The following is a 9988-nucleotide window of genomic DNA, read 5'->3' on the forward strand; positions in this document are numbered from 1 at the left end:
TTGTCAGGGTCCTGGGTTCACTTTTTGCCCACCACCCTACCTGTGGCCTCCATTCTAGTGATGGTATTTTGGCCAAGTTGCTTTATTTTTCTGAGCCTCAGTTTGTTCAGCTGAAGAATGGGACTAATTACAGTCTCCACTTCATGAGGCTAAGGAGCAGACTAGTTAAGATAACATATGAAAAGCGCTTTGCACCCATGCCAACACAATAAAGTTTCACCGTTACTTGTTTTGTTCAGCTCTAGTGCAGTGCCGGGTATATAGTTGGAGCTCAATAAATATGGAGCTTAACACATATTGCTTGAATTATTATTATTATCGTTATCATTGATGAGGCTTCACACAGTACTCACAAGCTATATCCAGAACCCACTCCATTACCCAGCACCTAGGAAGGGCCTAATTTCCTTGACCCATCTTTATTTCTGGATGACCAGTTGCCGGAATTGGAACTGACCCAAGGAGCAATTGTCACAGAGCAGCTGATGGAGGGTCCAGCCCACGTCAGCCCAGCAGAGCCCAAGGACCTCCTCGGCCAGACCAGACGCTGCTCATGGCTTTTGTTCGCCTGTCAAATTCCCCCACCCGTCCTCCTCTGGGAAGAAAGAGCAGACACAGCTGAGTCCTTGAGAGGCCAACGCAGGCCAGAGGCTGGGAGCCTGGGAAGGAGAGCCAGGGGAGAGTCGCTGCAAGGGACCATTCTGGGGTGTTCGGCACAGGCCTGGGAGGTGTTTCCCTTCCTTGTGCCATCGGCTGCATGTGTGTGTGCAGCCCTCACTGGAGATGGCCTCACTCCCTCTCTCCCAGAGTCACAGAGGGATTGTGGTGAGAAAGCTCAGGAAAGTCAAAACAAGCCTGGTGATGTGAAAACCATATGAGAACTTTTTGGGGCCCCAGGTCAGCCTAATGGGCCTCCCAGCTGTCACCGAGCCCGCAGACACTGGCCCTGTGTGAGGTGGGGGGCCCTGGCCCCCTCGCTCAAATTCAACAGAGACAAAATTTAAAAGGAAAGAGAGACGAGGAAGGCTGCTTGTCGGTCTCTCTGCTATCATCTCTGTGCTTCCAAGGGCTCAGCAATACAGTGATGCCAGGCCCTTTAAGTGATGCATAGTTATTGGGCGCTTGCTACCTGCCAGGCTCATCCACGGTGGGCCTCATTTCCCCTCTCATTCCTTTCACTCATCTCACAGTTTACCGGATTCCCGCGTCAAAGCTCAGGTCTCTGAGGTTTATGGAGGTCAAGTCACCAAGGTGACACGGCTAATAAGTGGTGGAACAGCCCGCGGGGGTTCGAATGCAGGCCCATCTGGCTGAAAACCTTGACCTTTGATTATCAGAGCTGCCTCCCTGGTGACCTTTTGGTTATTTCAAACAAATTTACCAACGTTCAAAATTTTGCGTCAAGGCTTAGCTTTCGGAATGTTCCCCATCCTAGAGAGAAATGGAGACATATTTTTTCCTTCCGGTCATATTATCTAATCTTTGGACAATACTCTAACATACCAATTGTTATTTATACCTGAAGTTACTGCACAGGAAAGCCTGTCAGGGTGGGAGGGAGACTATTTTCCAGAGCTCTCATTATTGTGACGTTAAAATTAAATGTTCTCTTAGAGCAACTAAAAAAAAAAAACAAAAAAAAAAAACCTAATTCAGAAAATGAGGTAAATGGCTGTGCAAGTATAATGGCTTGTTTTTCGGGTTCCCAAAGACCAGAAAAACGAGCTTGATGTACAAATACATGTGCAGACTTTCACCTGTCTGTGATCTGCTATTATTTATACATCCAACATCTATCTTCTTGGGATGGTTTCTTGAAAATCATTCAAATCCATTTTAAAACTCAGCAAACTTTTGGAAGGCTGACCAGACCCAAGTGTTCTGAATTTTTTTTAATTGAAGTATAGTTGATTTACAATGTCATGTTAGTTTCAGGTATACAGTATAGTGATTCAGTATTCTTTTTCAGATTCTTTTCCATAGGTTATTGCAAGATATTGAATATAGCTCCCTGTGCTATACAGTAGGTCCTTGTTGTTTATATTTTATACATAGTAGTGTGCATATGTGAACCCCAGACTCCTAATTTATCCCTCCCACCTCCTTTCCCCTTTGGTAACCAGAAGTTTGTTTTCAATGTCTGTGAATTTCTTCCTCGTGGACTTTAGGGCTGGCAACCTGGAAATGTAGTTGCTTCCAGAAGCTTCCTGGCTCACCTCTGGAGTCAGCTTGAGGCCTGATTATTTCAGGAGAAGCGAGGGTCTGCTTCAACTTCCGCACGAAAAGACTCAGGAAGAGTTCTCCCACTTAACTAACATGAGGGAAGGGAAGGAGCATCAGGGTAGGAGCCAAAGCAACCCAGGCAGAGGAGGTGAAACAACCTAAATGCCATAAGGCTGGTTAAAGGTGTCCCTACACATCCAGACAGAGGGGCCTAGGCAGCTGTTGAGAATGAGCTGGATCTGTAGGGATTAATAAGGAACAATCTTTTGATTGTTTTCTGATTTGCAACAAACCTTTTTCTTGTCCTTTTTTTTTTGAAGTGCAAACCAGTATATAATATCTGCTTTTTTCTTTTAATTGGGAGTTATCTGTATCTATAGCTTTCTCTCTCTCCATTGTGTGTATACCTATATAAATAACTATATCTGTGCATGAATATGCTTTGAATAGCTCTTGACAGATAACTAGTAAACTGGTAACAGGGATTGTTTCTGGAGACGAAAACTAGGAGGCTTCAGATCAAGTTCAAAAGAACATTTACTTTTCACTATATACCCATTTATAATGTTTGAATTTTAAAACTTTTTAAAAAGTATTGTTACCATTGCTAACATGGATTTGACACATATTACATACCAGGTACTGTTGTAGCACTTCACATGTTTAAACACATTTAATCCTCACCATACCCTAAGATGTAGGAACTCTTATTATGACCATTTTACAGATGAGAAAACTGAGGTACAGAGAGTGTATACCTCTAGTACGTGACAGAGCAGGCATTTGATTGCAAATAGAGAGGCTCCAAATATCCTATGTATGTTCTGTTTTCAAAAATAATAAAGATGCTGGGTTTTTTTTTATGTCAAGTGGAGTTGCTACAGCCGTCTCAGACCTTGAGGGTGACACCACCTCTGGGTCCAGTTCTCAAAGAATAAGGGGTGGGTTGGGTGGGGTTTGGAGGGAGGTGGTGGTGGGGAGGACTGTGAGCCCAGTGCCCAGGTCCCCCAGCTTCTTTTTTTTTTTGTTTTTAATGTCTCTCTGGCATGAGGATATATATATATATTTTTTTTTTTTTTTTTTTTCTTTGTTGTTGCACACGGGCTTTCTCTAGTTGCAGCAAGCAGGGGCTACTCTTTGTTGTGGTGCACAGCCTTCTCACTGTGGTGGCTTCTCTTGTTGCAGAGTATGGGCTCTAGGCACATGGGCTTCAGTAGTTGTGGCATGCGGGCTTCAGTAGTTGTGGCACGTGGGCTCTAGAGCGCAGGCTCAGTAGTTGTGGCACACAGGCTTAGCTGCTCCGCGGCATGTGGGATCTTCCCGGACTAGGGCTCGAACCCGTGTCCCCTGCATTGATAGGTGGATTCTTAACCACTGCGCCACCAGGGAAGTCCCCCGCCCCAGCTTCTTATTTGAGAAGCTGGGGTTGATTCTCTAGCAGGCCTTGATCCCTACTATCCTATTGCTAATTTTAAAATACATAAATAGATCTTGCTTTCAGCCTTCATTATGTGAGCATACCGAGGGGGAGAAATTAACTGAGAGCCTCTCCTGGTCTCCAGTGGATGGATGGAAATTGAAACCCCTCTCCCCCGTTTTCCTCACCGCATTAAAGAAGCACATTGTGTTCTCTGAACCCGTCAGGGCTGCAGTGAGAATGGCACCCTCTCCAGAGTCACCGTAACCCTGAATCAAGTTGATTCACAGGCCGTCTGGCCGTGAACCCCACAGTACTCTACTTATACTCAAAGAGTACTAATTGCCTTGTTAACAGACCTCCTCTCAAGAGAATGAAACTTAAGCAGAGGAATATCAGAGCGTGATTTCCAGAGAAGAGAGCTGATCCAGAAACTAATAGCATTTCCAGCGACCAAGTCGCCGAAGGCCCGCAGAGCAAATAAAAGAGCATTTTAATGGTATTGTCAAGAGGGTACGACTTGTCAAGGCAGATTTGCAAACCGGAAAGGGGGCAGAGACCGCTCTTGTCTAGACATCTGATTAGCGAGAAACTGTAGGATTATGAGGAGTGTGGATTTTTCTGGCTGCCGTGTCTGAGGCGGTCAGGCTTTCTGCACACAGGGCTGGATGAGAGAAACATTTGTCTCCAGTGGAAAACGCTGGCTGGTCTGCATCCTCCCTTGGGCTCTAGCAGCCAGTTCGGGACCAAGAGACTGTACAGTAAGTCCCCTACATACGAACCTTCAGGTTGTGAACTTTCAAAGATGCGAACGTGTGTTCACATGTCCAATCACATAAATTAGTTCACGTGTCTGGTGTACATTGTCACGTGCATGCATCCTCTACAAGTGGTTGTGCTTTTGTGTACTTTACTGTACAGTACTGTGTAGAGTACTATTATTTGTGTGAAAAGTATTATACACCAATTACAGTACAGTACCGTATAGCTGATTGCGTTAGCTGGGTACCTAGGCTAACTTTGTTGGACTTAGGAACAAATTGGATTTGCGAACACACTCTCGGATCGGAACTCGTTCACATGTAGGGGATTTACTTTGTTAGTTGATTTTAACCTGCTGCTACCTGGGGCACTGGGCACTTGCCTGGGAGGGTCTGGGGTTCGGAGACAAGAGAATCACTGCTGGGCACGTCGCCTCTTCCTGCCCTTCCACCGGCAGTCCCAGCTTGCTGTCTGATCACGCTGCAGACTGATCCCCTGGACTTGGGACCTCTGTTCTGCTTAAATAACTGTCCAGCCCCCTCACCCCAGGACACCATGGAAACCACAGCACTTCCGGGTGGGAATTATGGGTTGTGGGCTCAGACAAATAATCCTCGCTTGGATAGTAATGAAGTCAGGTGAATCGGGGGGTGCGTGTGCAAGGATTGCAGGTTCTTGGATAATGGGTGGGACCCTGGAGGTGACAGGTGGGTTCCTAAAGGAAAGGGGCTGGGAATCAGGAAGCGTGAGGTTCTAAACAGGTTCCTCACCTCTAAAGTGAGGAAATTAACATCAATAGCACGATCCCTGGCCCCGTCCCACCCGAGTGCTTTCTGCACAGTGCAGTCGGCCATCCCTGCCCGCAGCCCAGGGCTGCATGCTTGTTCATGGAAAAGTCACAGCCCAGCCCCGCATCTGCAGCAGGCACTACAGCACGGGCGATAGACGGGGTTGAAAATACAGAGAGTCGTTCCATCAGTCTGAGTCCAACTAGGCAAAGAAAAACCACCGTGGATTTCAAACGGGGAGTGCATGCCGAGGAACTCGTTACAGGGGTGAGACAGTCCTGAAATTGGCAACAGCAGGAAGCAGCTACCACCTGAAGGCTGGGGAGGTGTGGGGTGGAGGGAGATGGGAGAACCAGAGCCGAGGCAGGAGCCCCCAGACAGGAGCCAAAACCAAAGCAGGCCTGTCTGGTGGGAGTTAGGATCATGGAGCAGCTACCGCCCAGGCGGGGAGGGAAAGGGGACAAGAGTATCGTAGATTTTCTCCCTGTGCCCTACCCTCCAACCTTCTCCTGGCGGACGGTCTTCAGAGGTCAGCCCCTGGCAGGGAGAGCGGAACAAGGTAACGCAAGTTGGGGCAGATGAATCGGGTCAGATATTCTGTGAAACAGTCTCCTTACCTCCTGTGCTCTGCCCCCTGCAACCACCAGAGTTAAACCACAGAATTAAAGATTTGCGTAATTATTAGTTTAATATCTTTTTCACCTCCTCCACACCACCAGCACTGCAAACCCTGAGCTGCATGAAGGCAGGGACGGAGTCGGCCTTATTCACTGTTGTAACACAGCACCCAGCATGATAAGTGATTCCTAGCTGATTCTTTAGTGCATTTGTTAAGAATAATTGAATGAATGAATTGTTGTGTACTGCCCATCGTGCAAGCAATGGATTCTCAGAGTAGAGCATGCAGGATTTAAAATCTAAAAACAGTAGCACTTAAACTCACCACACACTCCATAAAGTCTAGGAGATCACCCAGCCCCTAGGGTTGACCTTCTAAGAGCTCAACTTCATGCAACTTCTGTGGGATTTTAGAATTTAAACAGATCTTACTATGTTACCAGGACGGAATTTTGCCCCTTGGTGAACATGAAATTATTTTGTAAACCACAAAATAATGCATTTATCTTAGAGAGTATAGTAACATTCATTACATTTTACACGAGTAACCCCGCTTCTGCATCTACTGAGAGCGCCACGGAAGGATTCTAGGGTTCCTCCTTTCTAAGACCAATTAACATCTAGCACAGATAGAAATTCCAGGGGATAACTTTCACCAGTTACTCACAGGGAGAAATGATTAAGGGGAAGATGAGAAATTGGGTAGATAGAAGAATTCAAAGAGAGAAAAGGAAAGATAGCCTGAGTCGCTCACACATTCTCAGGAAAGAGGAGGTGACGTGGACCAGGTGACAGGAGGGCAGCAGGACAGTTGCCATGGTTGCCGTGGGGGCTGAGGGCCGAGGGGCCAGAAGTCAATGAGAAGTGAAGGTAGCAGATGCCAATTAGGGCAAAAGCACAGCTGAAACTTGACAGGGTGGATTCAATCAGGGCAGAGAGGGACTAGCAAATTGATAACTATAACAAACAACTACAACAACTAACATCTGTTTATTGCTTTCAGTGTGCCAAGCAACCAGCTCAGCAGTAATTCTCAGGACAACCCTGCAAGGTAGATACTAGTATTTCCCCATTTTACTGGTAGGATACCAGTAGATATCTGGTGTGTGTGTGTGTGTGTTGCTCTATTTGGGGTTTGCAGCATCTAATCCCCCTTCCTAACCACACACTGGTTTCCTTGCAAGGAACATGGCAACTGGTCTCCCAGATGGTCCCAATGAGCCTCCCCTTCTGGTATTCACACCCTTTAGGGTCCCCCCACCCCCATATTAAATAAGGCTGACTAATTCTGAGTGCTGCTGTATATTAACTTATTAATTCCTCCCAGTAATCCTATAAGGTAGGTACTAGTATGTCCGGTTACACACATTCTTACAGAGGAGGAAATAGAGGTACAGAGAGCTTAAGCAACTTGCCCAAGATTGTGGAACTAGCTAGTGGTGGAACTGGGATTTGAATCCAGTTTTCTCACTCCAGAGTTTGTGCTTAACTGAAGCAAAAGTAAATGTGTTGAAGGATACTAGGTTTACACAGAACTGATGGAAAGCCAGGCTGCAGTGGTTTCTGAACTCCCAGAAGGAAGGCATAGTCTTGCTGGATGCCCAGGTGCCCTGTGGTTTGCCCCCTCCCTCCCCATTCCATCGCAGACCTCCTCTCCTGCTCCCACCCCAGCGCTGCTCTGCTCCAGCCTCCTTCCTCTGCCTGTAGCGCCGGGACCACATCAGAGCCCTGGCACTGACGCTGCCTCCTGGAACTGCCCCCCACGCCCTCCCCACCTTGTCCACCACCAGCTCCCTCACCTCCTTCAGGTACTTTCTCAGTGAGCTCTCCCTGACCAGCCTATCTAGGATTTTACCTTCTGCTGGCACTTTATTCCCCCTTCCCCCGCCAAGGTAGACACTGTTGTCACCGCACCCAGATTGTTTCCTGGGCCAGTGCACTCACCCCAAGCTGCTGTGAGTGTGGCCGCCAATGGATCCGAGATGCCCTGCTTCTCTGGGGAATTGTCCTCGACCAACAGGCTCTGCCTTGGCTGAGAAGTTACAGCCCCTTCCTCACCCACCCCAGGGCAGCCCACAGCCAATGACTGAAAGATAAGGGGATCCAAGGTGCTGGCTTTCATGCTGCAAGGTGGAGACAACTGTGTAAGAGTTATATGAATACTCCAGAGTCTCTCGTGGATCAGACCTAAGCCCACATTCTTCTTGACTTTTTTCCATTCACTGTCTTCTTCCTTCACTCCCTTTCATCTAAGAACTCTCCCTCAAAACAAACAAACAAAGAAACAAAAAAAACCCACCTGCACCAAATCCCTGCCTCAGGCTCTGCTTCTAGGGAACCCAACCTAAGACCTTCCTGTTGTTTTTTTTCTTCTTAGTGCTCACTTAACATAACATATATTTAACTTTGTCCATCTCTCTCTCACTAAAATGTCCATCCAGGAGGGAAGTCACTCTGTCTGCTTTGTCCCCTGCTGCATCCTCAGTAGATAAAACAGCAGCTGGTATATAGTAGGTGCTCAGCAAATGTATGTTGAAGGAATAAATGAGTCCTCACGCTTCTATGCGTCCCAGGACTTGCACAAATCCTGACCTTGGTGGTCAAGCCAGGAGTCTTGAACTGCTAATGCTGTTGCCCACAAACTCATTCCACTTCTCATCTAATTCCTCTAGCCGTGAAAGCTGGCTTCTGGTCCCAGTGCTCTATTCCTCCCTATCTTGGATGATTTGCCAGTAACCCAGCTTACTTGCTTGTTTGTCCAAAGGCATCTGTCAGCTCCTCTTGGGACTACTGGCCTCCCACAGTCTGCCCACTCAGGTCTCAGTCAAACGATAAGGTAAACAAGGGAAGTCTATTCATCTGCCTCCAGATGTGATCTGAAAACTAGGTGCATGAAGAAAGGTACTCGGTAGAAGGCACTCAGGTGAAGCTGTGCTTCCTCATTGGGGTGAGTGATAAGAATGCGTGACAGAGATAGGAATGGCCACGGGCAAGGGGGAAAGCTCCTTTTTTCCTGAGCTGGAGCCCTGCCAAAGCCAGCTGAGGGCCATTGCCTAACTCATTCTAGAGGTTAATTCTGGCACAGTTCACAGGGGTGTCTTAGGGCTGTGTTCCAGCAAGGCTGCACTGCTACCAGCCAGGAGTGACTAAGGGGCTGGAGATGTGGAATCAGTCAGGTGGGGCTCAGATCTTGAAGGTTCTGCACTATTGACTTGTCAGCGACCTAGTTACCTCCCTGGGCTTGGTTTCTGGGCAGTATATGTTCTTTGGTTTCAGTAATAGCAAACAATACTGTTTTCCGTGAGGGCATTTCCTGGCTGTGGGCTGCCCTGGGGTGAGTGAGGAAGGGGCTGTAACTTCTCAGCCAAGGCAGAGCCTGTTGGTCGAGGACGATTCCCCAGAGAAGCAGGGCATCTCGGAGCCATTGGCGGCCACACTCACAGCAGCTTGGGGTGAGTGCACTGGCCCAGGAAACAATCTGGGTGCGGTGACAACAGTGTCTACCTTGGCGGGGGAAGGGGGAATAAAGTGCCAGCAGAAGGTAAAATCCTAGATAGGCTGGTCAGGGAGAGCTCACTGAGAAAGTACCTGAAGGAGGTGAGGGAGCTGGTGGTGGACAAGGTGGGGAGGGCGTGGGGGGCAGTTCCAGGAGGCAGCGTCAGTGCCAGGGCTCTGATGTGGTCCCGGCGCTACAGGCAGAGGAAGGAGGCTGGAGCAGAGCAGCGCTGGGGTGGGAGCAGGAGAGGAGGTCTGCGACGGAATGGGGAGGGAGGGGGCAAACCACAGGGCACCTGGGCATCCAGCAAGACTACGCCTTCCTTCTGGGAGTTAAGAAACCACTGGAAGCTTCTGAGCAGAGGACTGACATGATCTCACTTTCGTTTTAACAGGTTTGTTCTGGCCACCATGTTGAGAGTAGACGAAGAGGCCAAGAGTGGAAGCTGGGAGGCCAATCAGGAGGCCACTGCAATAATCCAAGTGAGAGAAGAGAGTAGCTTGGACCAGGGTGGTAGCAGGGAGGGTAGTGAGAGTGGGCAGATTCTGGAAATATTTTGAAAATCGAACCAGTGGGATTTTCTGAGAATCTGAATATCAGGTTTGAGAGAGAGAGAAAGTCAAGGTTGGCTCCAAGGCTTTTGGCCTGAAATCTTGAAAGATGGTTGCTATTAACTGACATGGG

General features: G+C 48.0%; 1 long non-coding RNA gene across 2 annotated transcripts in view; it reads right to left on the reverse strand.

The window, feature by feature from the left end:
* The window catches only part of LOC132366508 (uncharacterized), a 30192-nt gene extending 21530 nt beyond the window's left edge, over nt 1–8662 (reverse strand). The window contains exons 1-3 of one of the 2 annotated variants that reach the window (XR_009503449.1): nt 8555–8662; nt 7753–7931; nt 3311–3570 (exon numbers count right to left, since the gene is read on the reverse strand). This is a non-coding gene — a long non-coding RNA (uncharacterized LOC132366508). Of the gene's footprint in view, nt 1–3310; nt 3571–7752; nt 7932–8554 lie in introns of those variants that run through there. The other variant, XR_009503448.1, reaches the window with a different exon arrangement.
* Nucleotides 8663–9988: the final 1326 nt, after the last annotated feature.

Source organism: Balaenoptera ricei, chromosome 5 (assembly GCF_028023285.1).
Source record: "Balaenoptera ricei isolate mBalRic1 chromosome 5, mBalRic1.hap2, whole genome shotgun sequence".
Taxonomy (NCBI): domain Eukaryota; kingdom Metazoa; phylum Chordata; class Mammalia; order Artiodactyla; family Balaenopteridae; genus Balaenoptera; species Balaenoptera ricei.